The 19,659-nt window shown below is 43.7% G+C and overlaps 1 protein-coding gene across 1 annotated transcript in view; it reads left to right on the top strand.

Moving 5' to 3' along the window:
- The window catches only part of OSBPL1A (oxysterol binding protein like 1A), a gene marked incomplete in the record, with an annotated part of 2,690,541 nt that overhangs the window by 1,716,866 nt on the left and 954,016 nt on the right, over nt 1-19,659 (top strand).

The raw sequence follows: 19,659 nt of genomic DNA on the forward strand, positions 1-19,659 counted from the left end.
TAGTACAAATGTTTGTGCTACTTTTGAAGGAAAAAGCTTGTGATTGCTTGATTATAAATTTTGTAATATTTCCTCTATGTCTGTTATGTTGGATCTTGAAAACAAAGCCTACAGTTTATACCCCAGTGAAGCACTATGGTGACATTAAACAGTTCTGGGCTTGCAGTGTAGGGTAAAAACTGGATTTTAACAAGAATGTATTGCAGATGGCAGCAGATAGTTCTGATTCCCTTGTAAACTTCAGAATACTTCAAGTGTTAAAGACAGCATTATGAAAACATTATTATGATATTTTTCTTTCCTCAGAAGCTTATTGTTGATTCTACAAATTAACCTATGTGTTGTAGTTCTTTATTATATGAGCATATAATTGGAGTCAGAATCATAGGCTTTTTTACATCTTCATAGCAGTTGGTCACCAAGGAGCTCAGTTGTTAGTAACAAAAATTCATATTTTTTATTAATTTTTTTTTACTTCTTTTGCTCAGGTCAATTGTACACAGTGTATGTAAAGGTTTATAATACTTGTTTCATTAATGATTGTATTGTTAAACATTATATTATTTGGAAAATAAAAACATTATTTGAGAGAAGGAGCCCAGTTGTCATAGTGGAGGTCATATGTATATTTTGTTACTAGTAGATTAGTACAGACAAGAAGGACTGTTCCATGGGGGAGTTCCAAGATGGCTGCACACTGAGTAACAGCTTGATGTTCTTCATGTTTCACTGTTGCAGTTATCACCTGTGGGCTATCCCTGCTGTGGTAGCCCTCGGCCGGCCCAAATACCAGAGTCAATGATGTCCTTCAAGAATGCAACTGCAGTCATAACATATGGGTTGTCCTGCCTCAGGCAGCCCTCGGTCGGCCGGATTCCAAAGTCTGGGTCCGACGTCGGCTGATGTCGCATTTCTCTCCGACGTCAGAGCGGCTGGAGTATATAAGCATCAGCCGACGCCATCTTCTTCAGTCTTTCTTGCCGTGCGGTGCCCGAAGCAGAAGCAGTTCGCAAGTGCCCGTCGGTCAGCTCCTGTATTCTTCGAATCCGAAGTCATCAAAAAAGCTAAGTACCCCATTGGGGACCTTTTCTTGCCTCAGCCGATGTCAGAAATTACTGAAAAGGTAAATAATTGTTTGTCTTGTGGTAAACAAATACCTCATAAGGATTTCCACTCTTACTGCCTTCCTTGCCTTGGCCCAGACCACGACATCTCGGCCTGTGCCGCCTGTGCTCGCTTCAATAAGCGCACTCTCAGGTGCCGGGCGGAGTTCGCTGAAGACTTTTTCGGTGAAAAATTCGATTATACAATGCCGTCGGAACTACCGACATCGCAGACTCCTAAGAAACGAAAAGACCGGGACCGACATCCTCGGCCCACGTCTTCCACCGACACCACGCCAAAACCAACCGCGAGTGCCCCGGTTCCCTCTGAGGCGGTTATTTCACCGCTCCGAACCAAAGACACCGCATTACCGATGCCTCCAATACCGGAGACCACACCGACGCCAGTTATTGATTTTCCTCCGGATACTGAAACCGAGGAAATGCCCGAGACCATTGCTGTGGATAAGGTCACTCCTGCACATGGAGCTGCTAGGCCTCCCATGTCCATGTCTATCAAGGCATACACACGTGCTAAGGCAGCCAGCAAGACCAAGCACCTTACTGCTAATGCCTTACCTCAGCCTACTCCTGAAACACAAATCATGACTATGGCCGCAGATTTAATTTCCATGATCAGAGGTTCCCAGGCCCATCCTGAGAGAGGATCCCAGCCTCCTCCTGATAAGAGGCCCAGGGTTGAACCCTCTGACCCTCTCCCTTCAGATGAAGATTCTGAGGACTCTGTTCACTCTGATAGCCAGGAAGAGCCCTTCCAGACCTATGAGGACTCAGATGCAGAGGACTCCATCCCCTCGGCCTCCCCTCCTGTGGATATTTCTTTTGGGGAAGTTCTGCATTCCATGAGGGAGCATTTTAAGTGGCAAGGCCAGGAATATTCTGATTCCAGAAAGTGCCTTCGAACCTTCCTTAAAAAGCCCCAACACAGGCCCTTAGCTATACCTCCTGTGCTTGATGTTTTGGATGATCTATACTCTGACTCCAGTGTTACCCCTGATACTCTTCCTCCTGCTCCTGCCAAGCCTGACAGATACTATAGGGTCCCAGAAACACATTCTCATTTCTTTAGGGCCCATGCTGTTGATTTAGAAACAATTTCACAGGGACCGAAAGGGGTTTCAGCTACCACCTCCAAAAATCCTTTGCCTTCAAACAGGGAAGCTAGGTCATTAGAGAGATGGGGGAAGAAGGTTTACACCTCCACTACTTTATCTATGAGAGCACTCAATTGTCTCTTTCATATGTTTCAATATCAGGATTACCTGTTAGATGATTTACAGAAAACATTGGCCTCTCCTGAACCTTTAGATAGGAAGTCTTTGCAAGAGGCTGTACATAATTCTCAGCAAGTTAGCAATCACTTTCTTCAGTGTGGATATGATGCATTGGAAGCTTCATGTAGGGCAGCTGTGACAGGGGCGGTCATTCGTAGACATGCATGGTTAAAAGAACAACCTCTACCAGATCATGTTAAGGCAAAACTTCTTGATGCACCCTTGGAAAAGAACAAGCTTTTTGGTGCTAATGCTAAAGATGTGTTAAAGTCCATTGAGGAAAAAGCCAAGTCAGTTCAGACGGTCAAAGATTTCCTCCAGGTTCAGCCACCCAGATTCAGCAGGAATTGGCCTTCTAAAAACTGGTCCTTTCCTAATCCTGAAAGATTTCAAGGGGCAAAAACAGGCGTGGCCGAGGAAGAGGACAATACAGAGGTTCCTACAGGGGACGACAATGGCAACCAGCAAAGCAAAGAAGTGACACAGGGGTTTCTCCTGCCCCACAGGGACAATCTCAATGACTTTCCTCTACTTCCGCTGACCAAGGAGCAAACAGAAGCTCCTTTGGGTGGAAAATTATCTCTGTTTTCAGACAATTGGCACAGATTGACAAAGGACAAATGGATTTTGGACATTATAGACCAGGGTTACAGGTTCCACTTTCATACCTTGCCAAGAAAACAAGGCATGCCAAACCTACCACAAAACCAGAGGGCAGAGGCTATCAAGCAAATCTCTCTGCTTGCTCAGATCAAAGCAATAGAAAAAGTTCCACAACAAGAACAAGGCCAGGGGTTTTATTCAAGACTGTTCCGTGTTCCAAGAAAAGAAACTCAATGGAGACCAATACTGGATTTGTCCGCATTAAACACTTTTCTCATAGTACCAAAGTTCAAAATGCTGACTCTACAGCAACTCCTTCCCATGCTGGGCAAGGGGTCTTGGCTGATTACTCTGAACCTCAAGGAGGCATACCTGCATGTCCCTATCAGACACAGCTGCAGAAGATACCTCAGATTTCTTGCAGGGCCAGAGCATTATCAATTCTCAGCATTGCCATTTGGCTTATCTACTGCGCCCAGAGTATTTACGAAATGCCTGGCTTCAGTAATTGCTCATTGCAGGCTCCAGGGGATCCAAATTTACCTGTACCTGGATGACTGCCTCATACAAGCGGACGACAAACTGATTTTGACAAAAAACTTGAATTATGTCATACAGTTGCTACAGGCTCTGGGATACACAGTCAACTTCCAAAAGTCAAGACTTCAGCCATCCCAGCAAATAACCTTCTTAGGAGCCAAACTAGACACAGCCTCTCAAATAGCTTACCTGACAGAAGACAAGCAAAAGAAGTTAACTCATTATTTCAAAGGTTTGGCAAAACTCACCCAGATGACTGCAAGGAGATTCCTACAGGCCCTGGGTTACATGGCATCCTGCATTCTCCTGGTTCCATTAGCAAGACTACACATGAGAAAGCTTCAGTGGTACCTAAAAAGCTTATGGTCTCAACACAGCAATAACCTAGAGACAACCATACCGCTCATTCTATGCCTACAAAAGGAATTTCTATGGTGGGCCTCGGTAAGCCAGGCAAACACAGGTATGTCATTCAAAAAACCTCAGATAACACAGACCATGACCACAGACGCCTCAGACCTTGGATGGGGGGCGCACATGGAGGGCAGATGTATTCAAGGACAATGGTCTCCAAAGGAAACACATCTGCATATCAACCAAAAAGAAATGCTGGCAGTAATGCATGCCATCGAGGCCTTTCGACAACAACTTCAGCAAGGCCACCTGCTAATACGGACAGACAACACCACTGTGATGTGGTACATAAACAAGCAGGGGGGCACCCATTCTTACCCCTTTGCAGACTGACAATGAATCTTTGGGAAAAATCACTGAGCCTAAACATACAGTTGCAATCCCAGTTTGTTCCAGGCAAAGACAATGTGCTGGCGGACAGCCTAAGCAGGAATTTCCTAGACCCCCACGAGTGGAGGTTACATCCAGAAATCTTCATACGACTCACCTCGACATGGGGCAGGCCAGAAGTAGACCTATTTGCCTCCCACCTCAATCATAATCTACAAAAGTTCTGTTCAAGGACATATCATCCACAAGCATGGAAAATAGATGCTCTCTCATTCAACTGGAACTTCCTAAAAATCTATGCATTCCCACCTATGCCACAGATGACCACAGTATTACTAAAGATCAAAGCAGAGAAGCCCAAGGGGATCCTAATAGCTCCAGACTGGCCAAGACAACACTGGTACCCACTACTACGGAGCATATGTCACAACAAAAAGTGGGCCCTCCCCCAATGGCCCCAACTTTTGACTCAACACAACTTCAAGACAGTACATCCCAACATTCAGACGCTGCAGCTAACAGCTTGGGAGATCCCATGAATAACCTCAATCTATCTCTCTCCAAGGAAGTTCAGCGGATACTAACAGAAGCCCGAAGACCATCCACCAGAAAGGTTTACTCAGCAAAATGGAAGAGATTCAGCATTTGGAATACCAGCAAGGGTCATGATGCATCATTATTGAACATCCCGCTCATTCTGGAATATTTGGCAGATATGCTACAGAATGGACTCTCATATTCTTCCATAAAAATACATGCTTCAGCTATTTCAGCTAGATACAACACTGATCCACCTGTGTTTTCACATCCTTTGTTAAGGCAAGAATATAAAGCCACCAAGAAAGGCTCCAGTACCAGCTTGGGACCTCAACTTTGTCCTAGAAAAACTGACTCTACCTCCCTTTGAGCCAGCAGCTTCTGTGGACTTACAATTTCTCTCATGGAAGACAGCTTTCCTGTTGGCAATTACCTCAGCAAGAAGGGTTTCGGAATTACAGGCCCTAATGGCAATACCACCGTTCATAACCTTTCACAGAGACAGGGTCTCCTTACGAACCAACCCTACCTTTCTGCCAAAAGTGGTATCTAGGGTTTCTTTAAATCAAACAATTCACCTGCCTACTTTCTTTCCCAATCCTGAGAACAAAGGGGAAAGACTGTTGCATACCTTGGACATTCACAGACAACTTCGCTACTACCTGGACAGAACCAAGACCAGTAGGAAGTCTGATCAGCTTTTTGTAGCTTACGCCCCTGGAGTACAAGGAAAAGCTATTTCCAAACAGACTATTTCAAAATGGATTCGACATTGCATCAGATTCTGTTATTCCTTCCATGGAAAGAGTGTACCAGCCAATGTCAGACCACACTCCACCAGAGCTACAGCCACCTCTACAGCATTCTTAAGAGGGGTGCCTACAAAAGACATTCTAGAAGCTGCTACATGGAGCTCTGTGCATACATTCTCCAAACACTACAACCTCCCTTTATATTCCAGATCCAGAGCAGGCTTTGCTTTGGCAGTCCTGCAGGGATTGATAGCTACACCATCCTTTTCTTAGAGCATTCCACCTCCCCCAGCTAAGCTATGGTATTCAACCCATATGTTATGACTGCAGTTGCATTCTTGAAGGACATAGTACAGTTTTGTACCTACCATAAATGTAGATGTCCGATAGATGTGCAACTGCAGTCGGGTTTTCCCTCCCTCCTTCCCCCTATGCCTTGGGTCCACTCCTCTCCCTATTATCCTTAGCTGGGGATATCTGTTATGGTGTATCTGTTTATTGCTTATTTATTGTCTGGAAACCTATTATTGTCTTCCAATTTGATTACATCCTTCCTTGGAGGGCACCTGGCATCTGGGGCAAGAAACACTGAAGAAGATGGTGTCGGCTGATGCTTATATACTCCAGCCGCTCTGACGTCGGAGAGAAATGCGACATCAGCCGACGTCGGACCCAGACTTTGGAATCCGGCCGACCGAGGGCTGCCTGAGGCAGGACAACCCATATGTTATGACTGCAGTTGCATATCTATCGGACATCTACATTTATGGTAGGTACAAAACTGTACTTTTTTCTGCATCGGCTGCTGTCGCCTGTAGTCTGATGACAGTTCGTCAGTGCTGTAAAGCAAGGCAGATGATGCAATTACATCAGTCTTTCTTGCCGTGGAGCCTGTAGCAGAAGCAGTTTGCAAGTGTGCTGGTTGGTTGCTACCAGAGTTTGAATTTCAGTTAAAAATGTCTAAAGCTAAGTACTCTGTTGGGAATCCTTTTTTCTTGCACTAACCGATGTCCGAGAAAAGTTAACAATCATCTCGCCTGTGGAAAGCAGATCCCACATCGAGACTTCCATTCATATTGCATCACTTGTTTGGGCCCAGACCACGACGTTCCCCGTTGCCAGTTCTGTGCCCTCTTTAACTCGAGAACCATTCGCCGTAGAGCTCTTCATGTAGACAGGTATTTTCATCTTCCGTCTTCGCATTCCAAAATGGTGTCAATCAGCCAACAGTCCATGAACATTCCAAAAAAAAACGCAGAGAGAAAGATAGAGACAGACCACACAAGGGCTAAGCCTTCCAACGACTCTACCGCTAAGCAGGTCGTCGGTTCTCCTGAATTCAGTGAGGCGCTTTCGCAGCACCTGATGCCCGATTTGATGTCTATGCAGGCCTCTACAGAGACCCTTTCGGAGCACAGCATGCAGCAGAAATCTTCCTCGTCTTCCAAGCCTTTGGCTGTCTCTGCCTCGGTTGGGTCCGGAGCCGCGACACAGGCACTGGCTTCCAAGGAGGCCTCTTGCACTACCAAAGCTAGACAAAAAAGTCTTCTCATTTGACTACTGTTTCTCTCAGATGGACGGATACTCTTAGGCCTAGAAGCCAGGCCACTCCTAGAAAATCTGCCTCTAGCCACCATCTTGCTCCTGCTCCACCACCCCAAGCACAAATACTTAAAATGGCAGAGGATCTCATCTCCCTTATCAGGGGTAGTCAGGCCACAACTTCTAAAAGGAAAAGACACCCCTCTCCAGACATTATGACAGAACAGGATTCTGAGGAATCTGACTATTCAGATTTTGAAGAGGAATAACAACCTCTAACTGCTTATGAGGATTCAGATGCAGAGGAATCCATTCCTTCTGCCTCCCCACCAAAAGGACCGTTCCTTTGGGGAAGCCATTCACACCTTCAGGGAATATTTCCAATGGGGATCTCAGGATTTCCCCCAGTCTAAGAAAAGACTTAGTTTCTGGACCTGCCCCAGCACAGACCCCTGGCCATCCCCCCATATTTTAGAAGTGGTGGATGATGTTTTACATGAATCCAGCTTAGCTCCTGACACCCTCCCACCTGCTCCCAGTAAACCTGACCGGTATTACAGAGTACCAGTTTCTCACAAATACCTGTACAGAAATCTTGCTACAGACACAGAGGTCATTACAAGGGGACCTAAAGGAGCTAAGACTAGTTCTGCCAAGAATCCTATTCCTTCTTACAAGGATTCCAGAGCTCTGGACAGATGGGTTAAAAAAGTGTACACCTCTGCAACCTTGTCTATCAGAGCACTCAACTGTCAGTTCCATATGTTAAAATATCAACAACACACTTTGGAACTTTTAAAACAAAAGATTTCAACCTTTCCTGGCTGTGCCAGTTTGAAAGAGTTAGTAGATTTACTGCACTCTACTTGTCAAGTGGCCAAACACTCTCTGCACTGTGGATATGATGCAGTAGAAGCCTCTTGCAGGGCAGCAGTGTCAGGATCTGTCATAAGGAGACATGCATGGTTGAAGGAACAACTGTTCCCTGATCATGTCAACTCTAAACTAATTGATGCACCCATGGATAAGAACCGCTTGTTTGGAGTAAAAGCAGAAGAGGTGCTTAAAAAGATGGAAGACAAAGCAAAATCAATGCAGACAGTAAAAAATTTCTTTCAGGCTCAACCTCCCAGGTTCAGCAGGAACTTTCTCACTAAGCACTGGTCCTTCCCTGCACCTAGCAGACGGGGCCAAGATAAGCCCAGCAGGAACAGACCCCCCAAGGCCAATATCCTAGGGGCAGCAGAGAACCAAAACAATGGTCCATTTCCGCCCCAAAGACAGGGAGTTCTAAGCCACCCTTCTATGGCAAAAACTCTCAATGACTCCCTCTCCTCCCGTGCCCTCCTTTCAGGCACCAAAAGCTAGGAGGAAGGCTCTCCCTCTGCAAAGAAAATTGTCTTTCTGTAACAAAGGACCAAGGGGTCTTAAAGATAATTTTTCAGGCATACAAATTCTCTTTCAACAAACTCACAATTCCAAGAGGGTACCCAGACTTACCACCAAATCAGTGGGCAGAGGCATTGAAACAGGTCCAAGCTCTCATATCTCCGGGGGCAGTAGAACCTGTCCTCTCAGATCAAACAGGCAAAGGCTTTTATTCCAGACTGTTCCCAGAAAAGAGGGTACTTGATGCCCCATCCTGGATCTATCCATTCTGAACACCAACCTGGTGGTCCCCAAATTCAAAATGTTAACTTTGCAGCAGCTGCTGCCTATGCTGACAAAAAATCCCTGGCCTAGTGACCATAGACCTAAAAGATGCCTATCTCCACATCCCCATAAGGGAATCCTGCAGGAAATTCCTGTGCTTTAGAACAGGCTCACAACACTTTAGTTGTCTGCAATAACCTTTGGCTTATCTACTGCACCCGGAGTATTCACCAAATGGTTAGCCCCGGCCATAGCATGTTGCAGACAGAGAAATGTATAGATTTACCCTTATCTGGACGACTGCCTCATTCAGGCAGAGTGCAAAGAAAAGCTGCTCCAGGACCTTCTGTTTGTCAAAACCCTCCTAACTTCCCGAGGGTTCGCCATCATTGAGAAGAAATCAAAGCAAACACCCTTCAGGAAGATCATTTTCTTTGGAGCACTGCTGGACACAGCATTCCAAGTGGCTTTCCTATCCCCAGAAAAGCAGTGCTTCCTGCCTCTCTACTTTACCCAGCTGGCTTCCAGAAGTCACCTCACCGCGAGGCAGTTCCTGCAAGCCTTGGGGTACCTGGCATCTTGCATCCTTCTAATTCCTCTGGCCAGGCTTCACATGAGGAAACTTCAGTGGTATCTAAAGAACCTCTCAGCCTCTAGAGACCTCTCTCCGTCTGATCCCCTGTATAACGGCCGAGTTTCTCTGGTGGGCAGGGGCCTCTGCCAAGAGCAAGGGTCTTCCTTTTATCCAACGACCTACCAGCCAGATTATCACCCCCATTGCCTCAGACATTGCTTGGGGCTCTCACCTAGCAGGCAGGTGCACCCAAGGTCTTTGAGATGCCCAGCACCTTCCCTTACACATTAATCAGAAGGAATTGTTAGCAATACAAAAGGCTCTGACATCCTTCAAACCCCATCTCAGGCCAGGGTTTCTCCTTATCAAAACAGACACCACCACAGTAATGTGATATATCAACAAATATGGAGGGACCCAATCTTAACCTGTGTGCAGGCTAGCCATGAACCTCTGGCTAACAACTTCCTCTATGGGGTTACACCTATTGCCCAATACCTACCAGGATCAATAGCATCCTGGCAGACCACCTAAGCAGAAATTTACTGGACCCCCACGAATGGCAGCTCCGCAGAAAAATCTTTTCGAAAGTCATTCAGGAGTGGGAAACTCCGGAGGTGGATCTCTTTGCTTTGCACCTCAACCACCAGCTGAAAAAATTCTGTCCCAGGGATTATCACCACCTAGCGTGGAAGGTGGATGCCTTAACCTTCCCATGGAACTCCCTCTTTGTGTACCCATTCCCTACTCTGCCTCTTATTCCCAAGGTACTGATCAAGATAAGGCAGGTGAGACCAAAGGCCACCCTCATTGCTTCAGATTGGTCCAGACAGGATTGGTACCCCTTACTGCGCAGCCTGACAGTACAGCCTCCCAGGCAGCTTCCTCTGTTCTCAGACTTCTTGACCCTAGTGTGTGTGTGGGGGGGATGCTGCACCCAGACTTGTAGGCTCTCAAACTGTCAGCATGGCTAATACTTTAAAAGCAAATAAGGGGTTCTTGTTAAGCAAACAGGTCCTAGACATTATCACAGAGGCCAGAATGCCAAGCACCAGAAAATCTTACGCAGGGAAATGGAAAAGATTCTGCTGCTGGAGCCAGTTCAGAGGGGGCCATACCTCACAACCTTCCATCCCTCTTATCCTGGACTACCTAGCTGAGTTGATCAATAGTGGCCTGTCCTTCTCTTCTATTAAAATCCATGCCTCAGCCATTTCAGCTCATTTCGAAACAGACAAGCCCCTCTTCTCACATCTTTTGATTAAACAATTCCTCATAGGGGCTTTTAATATTAGACCTCCCAGAAGCCACCCATGCCAGCCTGGGACCTGAATTATTTCTTAGAAAAACTAACTTTGCCACCATTCGAACCTGCTGCTTCAGCAGAATTGAGATGCCTCTCCTGGAAGACTGCCTTCTTACTATCACTTCAGCCAGAAGGGTTTCAGAATTTTAGACACTCATGGCCATTGAGCCCTTTATCATTTTCCATGCAGGCAGGGTCTTCCTGAGGACTAACCCCTCCTTTATGACCAAGGTGGTATCAGATGTGACCCTCAACCAGGCCATACATCTACCCACCTTTTTTCCTAACCATCAAAACAAAGGGGAAAGAATTCTGCACTCACTAGATGTGCACAGACAAACTGGGCCATACTAAACCCTTCAGAAAAACAGACCAGCTTCTTGTCAGCTTTGCCCCAGGGGCAGAGGGGAAGCCCATTTCCAAGCAAACCATTTCCAAATGGATATCACACTGTATCCATTTCTGCTACAGACTACATAGGAAACCACCCCCTAAGTCCATTCATACCCATTCCACTAGGGCAGCCTCCACTTCCACAGCACTCCACAGAGGAGTTCCCACCAGGGACATCTTGGAAGCTGTCACCTGGACCTATGTACATAGCTTTACAAATCATTACTACCTACCTCTTTTCTCTAAGGCTAGGCAGAGTTTGCCTCTGCAGGGCTTGCTGACCCATGCCTAGGGCTCTAACTAATCCTGCCACCCATCTCCTCAGCTTTGGGAATCCTCCCACAGGTGATGGCTGCAACAGTGAAACACGAAGAACATAGTACAGTTGTGTACACTTACCATAAATGTAGATGTTTGAGTGTATTCACTGTTGCAGTCCTGGTTTCCCTCCCTCCTTCCCCCTTATACCCTCTTTGCCTAGGGGGACATAAGCTTCCCACGGTGGCTTTTAGCCACCAGGGCCACTCTACCATATTTCATTGTGCTTCTAACAGATTAGGGCAAAAAAATAAACTGATGTAATGGCATGAGCTGCCATGCTTTATACCACTGACAACCTGATGTCAGACTACAGGCAACAGCAGCCGATGCAGAAAAACACTGACTCTGGTATTTGGGCCGGCTGAGGGCTACCACAGCAGGGATAACCCACAGGTGATGACTGCAACAGTGAAGACAGTCTAACATCCACATTTATGGTAAGTGTACTCAACTGTACTTTTCTAGTTCTCCCAGTGTGAAAAACGAAACTCAGCTGAAAAGGCCAGTACACTTGTGTTTATGGGTGAATTTCAGTAACTGGCTAGTAAGTACACTGCCTGGATGCCAGGAATAAGGAAATAAGAAACACTGACTAGGGAGAGTTCTGCAGCTGTTCAGCAGAAAGTAATGCAACCCTCAGACATGACCTCCAATAACCCTTAGGATGGTATAAGACAACTGCATACAGGCCTGGTTAAAATAATCAAAACATTGACAGAGTGCTTCAACACAACCACCTCCTCTCTCCATCTACTCCACTAATGGCACTATAATAGAGCCAGTTAACCAAACAAAACTACTTGGTGTCACAATGGACAACAACCTAACATTCAATAAGCACACATCACTCACAATAAATAAAGTTCACATCAAACTTGGTGCTCTATGTAGGGCCAAGCCTTACCTTACTCAAATTGCCAGTTCCCAACTCCTATCTACTCTTCTCTACTGTTCTCAACTTTTCACTGACTTGCACAAGCCTGATTTACATCTACTTGATTCCTGCTATAACAAAATAGCAAAAATCTGCTGCTAATATACCCAACAGGACCCATCATTGCCTTGGTCTTCAAAAACTACACTGGCTTGAAATTCCCAACCTGTTATTGCTCAGACAGCTCACCACTGCCCACTGTATTATCCACAAACCTGAAAACTGCCTTGCACTCTCCAACCTAGTACAAATAAATACCAACCCCAGGACCCATAGATCATCTGATAAACTTTGTACTCAAGGTTATAAAGTCCCATAATTACTTCGTTGACTCTCTCTTCTCCTTCAAAGTAGCCAAACAGTGGCACCCATTACCCCAGAATATCTTAAACACAGATCGTCATAGCTTCAAAAAGCTCCTAACGGAATACCTTACTCAACAATGGCTATGCTGCTGTAATACTCCTGGCTAGTTTCTCATGCCTTCAGTCAAATGTTTTCTCTTCTGCTATCTTCTTGTTTTACTTCTTCCAAATGAAAATGCCGGAATGATTTTTAGTTATATATCTAATGAGTTTCATATTACTGTCTGTAATAAGGCTTAAGGAATGTAATGTTTTCTGTTTTACATTCACCTTTTTGTAAATTGTGATTATGGGCAACTGTCAAACTTTTTTGTATATTGTTTGTAAATCTTTCTAAAGATTTTTGTAATCTTTTTGTGCTATTGTTATGGAGCTTATTACCTTGGGTCTCCGCTGAAAACGGGCAACTTGCCCAGCCAGACTCTACCCGGTTAACAAATGTAAAATAAAATAAATAAAAGTCTGGAACAAATGGGAGAAGGTTTAAACAGATATTCAGATGAGATGATTGTTTGTTTGTGTCTTTTGTCTTTTCCCGGTTAGGGGTCGCCACAGCTGAACTCAGTTCCGCTAATGATTGGCAGTAGATTTTTACGTACTGGCTTGCCGGGCCTAACGCACAACCTTCAACGAAGGAACGCCCATTCATGCATGTCGCTACACAGAAGACGCTCTAACTTAGAATCGAATGAGCAACGTCTAACTGTGAGGCGACAATGCTACCACAGCACCACCACCGCAGTTATTCAGATGAGATGATAAAGCTGCAAAAATCAGAGATCAAAATGAAGAAAAGGCTGGCTGGATGTGAAACTGCTCAGGAAGAGATGTTTCAAAAAATAATAGAATTAGAGGACCGAGTATTTAGGGAAAACTTGAGATTTTCAGCTATACCAGAAAAGCTGGAAGGAACAGACTGCATTACATTTATGAAAGCACATATAAGCAATTGGACTGGTATTCCACAGCAGGACTTAGTTAGCTGAAGGGGCACATCGCGTGTATTGTCCAACTCTAGCTATAAGAAAGCAACCTAGACCTTTAATAGTAAAGATGTAATCCTACCAGCAGAATGAGTTGTTTTTGTCAAAACTATGGCAGGAGGACAAAATACTAAAAGTGAGAGACAGCAGAGTGTTTGTGGAGAAAGATTACTCACTCTACACCAGGCAAAAGAGAAGTAAATTCTGTATTCAGAGAATGTCTAGACAGGTGTGAGATTCTAACTGCTGCATCCAGCTGTGCTCAAGGTATTCTTCCCTGGAGGGACACAGTCATTTTTTTGATGAATTGCACACTAAGGGGGAAATACAAAAGTTTGTCTAACAAAAACTGAGCTGTGAAATAGAATGGGATTGAGCTTCTTGTTCCTCTGGTAATGAAGACCAGAGAGACTGCACCCGTGAAACCTGTATTTCAAAGGAAAATATTGGAGAGAAGGAAGGGGGCATAAGAGGTGACTAGAAGAATCGATTGTACATTAGAAATGAAGCAGAGGCAGGATTTAGGTGATGGAGAACAGTAATAAAATCAGTTACTCAATGTGGGATTACAATGCAGTAATTATATTTGTGAAATATTACAGCACAAGAAAATATGGAAATATTGGACTTCAAAATTTGTTTGCTGAGTGGGGGACTCTAAAGTATATGCCCTACTTCGTGTCATTAATGTTCAGAAAAATGCCTTGGGGAGGGGAAGAGAGGGGAGAATGCTAATTGTGAGTAAAGAAAGCACTTTCTTTTCTTACTAGTACTGTAGCTGTGTTGCATGATTTTGTTTGCATGCTATTTTTGGGTGTAATGGGGATTGTAAACAGGTGCTGTTTTTATTTTTCTCCCCTCTTCTCTTCTTTTTTTCTTGTGCAGTTTTGAGAAACATAGGCAATGTAATGATAAAAAAGGAAAAAGGGAGCCTGGTTAAGGGGACATGACAGAGTTCAAATTAATTTGTTTTTTTCATTCTTGCACAGGGAAATGACTGACTGAACTGTGACACCAGTTCACTGGCCCAGTAATCAAGGAGCCTCATTCCTCACCACTAGCACCAGTGAGGGGCATCCATATTGGGAGGCATCTATTTCTCTGAAGTTCAAGCCAACACAAAGGGACTCTGGCTGACAAGTTTGGAGATGATTGCAAACTGGGAGCCATTATTGTTTCTCAAACTGATGTAGACATTCTACAAAAAGGCCTCACTGACACCAATGACTGGTGCCAGAGCCATGGCCTAAAGCTCAATGCCAAAAAGTGCATTGTAATTTTGTTTGGGAAAAATTCAGCGCCCATGAACTACCACATAGGCAGTAGTCCACTAAACACTGAAGGTGTGATGAGAGACCTGGGGGACACAGGTTGACAGCAACCTCTCCTTTGATAACCACATTGCCACTGTAATCAGAAAGTCCTTCTGTGTGGCACATCTCATTACAAAAGGTTTCTCAGCCAGGAAGAAAGAAGTCATAATCCCTCTCTATTCGTCTCTCATTAGACCTATTGTTGAATACAACACTCTATTTGGTATGTACCTCACTAGACACCTACAACAACTGGAAAGGCCACATAAATACCTCAGTAAGAGGATCTTAGGCCTTAGACACATGCCCTATATGGACAGACTCAAGAAACTCCAGCTATACTCTGTCTCTTATCGCCTACTTAGAAGCGATCTCTGCTTGACCTACAAAGCCATGTCTGACCCGGAGCTGCTAGATATGCTACACCAAAAGAAATCCCAATCCCTCCGTGCCACACTCTCCAGAGACCTTAACCTCATTACCACAATAAACATAACATGCTTGAGAGGCAGGTTCCTAACCCAGAGACTTTCCATAATCTGGAACAAACTTCCCATTCACGTCAAGCGGAGCACTTCACTGGCCCTCTTTAAGAGAAATCTTGATGAGAGCATGGGGAATAGGAAGTTCACCCCGGGGATCACTCCAGTGGCCTTGCTTGACAGTGGCACTGGGAACTAACTTTGGATGCCAAGGAATCTTCTTGGGCTAGGCTTATATAGGCTCCAGGACCGTTAGCCTAGTACACACCTATGAACCTATTAAGGACCTTTGTTTTAAGAATCTTTGTTTTAAGACAAAGTACAATTAAATGAAAATGAATATTGAATATTATAAGGCTTTTTTTTCTAGCAGTTGCAAGAGAAACTGGCGACAGTCTGGTGGAAGGGGATTGGCTGAGGGAAAAGAAGAAAAAAGAACAGAGAAATTGACTAGGACATAATGTTCCCTAAAAACTGTGACACCAGTACACTGGCCCAGTAATCAAAGAGCCTCAATCCTCACCACTAGCACCAGTGAGGGGCATCCACACTGGGAGGATAACAAGTACACACACAGTAAGGTACAATTTCCCTTAAGAGCACACAGAGATCACAGTCAGTCTGGGCTGGTTTCTCCCTTTCTCTCCAGATCCCCAATAAGACTCCCCACTGGCACAGCTATAGGGTTCAGATCTCAGACAAGTAGTCAAGCCAAAACCTCCAGATGACTCTCTGTCCAACCAGTGCTTAATGACCCTGCCCAAGTAGCTGACACACACACACTTTGAGATTTGGTTTATATACACAGACACTTCTGGAGAAAGCTGGCACAGGTTCACTAGCTATACCCCCTTCTGCCCAGGTTTTCATGTAGTAATCCACTGCCACCAACTACTCTTAGCAGCTACTATAAACGCCCTAACCAAAGGGTGTTTAATTACACTGTGTAATATTACTGTTATCCAAATAATAAGTTTAACCCAGGGCCAAGGCTATTGAAGTGGTTTATACAGTATCACCAAATACATGCAAGTACTCTGAGCGCTTAAATTTATCTCTACACAAAACAGCCACAGTTAAGAGGTTTAAAAATATTTAATAAATAAAAAATAAATATAAAAATTAAATAAAAAAAATAAAATAAAAACACAAAATAGTACTTATTAACTCAACACAATGACATTAGAGAGTTCAGAAATCACAGGAAAATGCTTTAAAACAATATTGTGGGATAGTCTCACATAAATATAGAAAACAGACTAATTTGGCCATATTCCTAACTATCTCTAAGAGAAATTACTGTTCTAAATTCTACTTGGAGAAAAGCAAAGTGCTGGTTAGTTGTTGTCAGCTACAGAACAGAATACAAAATGCAATGCTTTCTTTCTCAGATAGCCCTTAAATTGGTAATACACATTACTGCTGAGTCATTTCAGATTACATCATTCTTGACCCTTCTGTTTATGTTTCCCAGGCTCACAGAATTTAAAATGTTATATATATCTTTATAATCTGCACCTGCCAGGAATCCACAGCAGTAAAAGACACTTTACAAGTGAAATCTAGTAATTATCTTCGTCTTAAAACAATAGAAAGAATTTCCTAGCCCAGCCATCCTCTCACCCACCTATGAAAATAAGTGCTTAGTTCAGCTACATATTCACACACACTTTAATCTGCCTTGCATCTAAGCTCACAAAATCTTTTCCTGTAAGCTTCTGGTGTTAGCTTAAAAAAATCTAGAAAATGATTCTTTACAGCATTATAATTTAAGAAATCATTGTCAGACAGTTTGGACAAGACAATTACAGCTTTATCATGCAGTAAGGGGGGCAGGAACCTTACCCAGCGCCTTTGGTCAACATCATACTGTTTACATACCCTCTCAATCATATGTATGAAACTATCAAAATTATCCCTCTCTGAAAACTGTGGAAGACATTTACTGACCTTTGTTGCTTCTGGGGTTTGGTTACTCCCTTCCCTATTACCTCCATGACTCTGGCGAAGAGTCAACATCTCCTTTTCATGTTGCCTCTGCCTCTCCTTCTCCTCAGCATTCAGGCGAGCAGTTTCTCCTTCTCCTCAGCCTGCAGATGTTGCAATTTAACATTTTCCTCACTCTCTAGATGCCTCAGACTCTCGCTGCTTCTGTTTCCAAACACTTGGCCTCCAACTCAAGTCTCTTTAGTTCCAGATGGATTTTTAAGTCCTATGCAGAAAGGTTGGGCTGTCCATTCTCTAAGTATTGTACATCTCCACGGCCAGTCTGATTGTCCTCCTGATTGCTATTCTCTGATGCAGCTATGACCAAAGCTGCAATCATGTCTGCTTTAGTCAGGTTTACATGCACCAGTCCTTTAGCCTGGCACATCTCAGCCAACTGGCTCCTTCTCTGCTTACCATACTCCTCTGCTGACATGCTTGCCTTCTCTTCCTGACTAACAAAGCTAACAAAAGAAATAAAACAATTGTGATCTGAACCTTGAATGTTTACTGCATGGCTGATTTAGAGTACAAAAACACCTTCAGCGATCACTCTACACAAGCTACTAGTATTCACTATACACACCACTACAAACCAATTAATATGTGATGTGGCTAACTCACCACTATCACCCAGTTAATATTTGATGTGGATATCCCACCACTGATAAACAGTTAATATGTGACGTCCGTGCACTGGCCCAGTAATCAAGGAGCCTCAGTCCTCACCACTAGCATCAGTGAGGGGTGTCCACATTGGGAAGATAACAAGTACACACACAGTAAAGTACAATTTCCCTTAAGAGCACACAGACATCACAGTCAGTCTGTGGTTGTTTTCTCTCTTTCTCTCCATATCCCCAATAAGACTCCCCATTGGCACAGATATAGGGTTCAGATCTCAGCCGAGTAGTCAAGCCAAAACCTCCAGTACCCTCTCTGTCCAACCAGCACTTCGTGTCCCTGCCCATGTAGCTCATACACACACACACTTTCAGATTTGGTGTATATACAAACACAGAGACACTCCTGGGGAAAACTGGCACAGGTTCACTAGTTATGCCCCCTTCTGCCCAGGCTATAAAGTAGTAATCCACTGCCACCAACTTCTCTTATCAGCTACTACAAAGGCCCTTACCAAAGGGTATGCAGTTACACTGTATAATATTACTGTTATCCAAATAGTAAGTGTAACCCAGGGCTAAGGCTATTGGAGTGGCTTATACAGTATCACCAAATACATGCAAGTACTCTAAGAGCTTAAATTATCTGTACACAAAACAGCCACAGCTAGAGGTTTAAAATATTTAATAATAATAAAAACACAAGTCATTACTTATTAACAACACAATGACATTAGAGAGTTCAGAAATCACAGGAAAATACTTTAAAACAACATTGTAGGATAGTCTCACATAACTATAGAAAACAGCTAGACTAATTTGGCTATATTCTTATCTATCTCTAAGAGAAATTACTGTTCTAAATTCTACTTACAGAGCAAAGCAAAGTGCTGGTGAGTTGTTGTCAGCTTCGGAACAAAATGCAATGCTTTCTTTCTCAGATAGTCCTTAAATTTATATTGCACATTACTGTTGAGTCATTTCAGATTAAATCATTATTGACCCTTCTGCTTAAGTTTCCCAGGCTCAGAAAACTTAAAATTTAACATATCTTTGTAATCTGCACCTGCCAGGACGCCACAACAATAAAATACTCTTTACATGTGAAACCTAGTAATTGTCTTTGTCTTAAAACAATAGAAAGAATTCACTAGCCCAGGCATCCTCTCTTCTAGCTTGAGATCACACAGTCATAAATTCTTTATTTATCAGCTTTCTTCCAGCAGGGTGTAGTGTGGTTACATTTTTGAAGCTCAACACATAACACAGTTTTCTTTACATTTGTGAACCAAGCTTGTGGATCATATTAATATTTACAATGACATCAAATTATTTACAAAATTCTATCTAGCTAGGCTGGCAGCCTTCACAAAAACAATCAGGAGTTTTCCCAGGTATGACGGCTTTAAAGATAATGCAAAATGAGTTAGACTTGAAGTCAAGTTCTCCCAGTTTTTTACTAATATAAACATTTAGATTTATTTGTTCTTTTTTATCCTTCTCTCTTTTTCTTCAGTTTTGAAAAATGTAGGCACTGCAGTGAAAAAAAATGAGGAGGGGAGGAGATTGGGGGGGGGGTATGGTTAACAGAGTATGGCAAAAGAAAAATC

This window comes from Protopterus annectens, chromosome 3.part0 (genome assembly GCF_019279795.1).
Source record: "Protopterus annectens isolate FY-2018-M chromosome 3.part0, PAN1.0, whole genome shotgun sequence".
In the NCBI taxonomy this organism is placed as follows: domain Eukaryota; kingdom Metazoa; phylum Chordata; order Ceratodontiformes; family Protopteridae; genus Protopterus; species Protopterus annectens.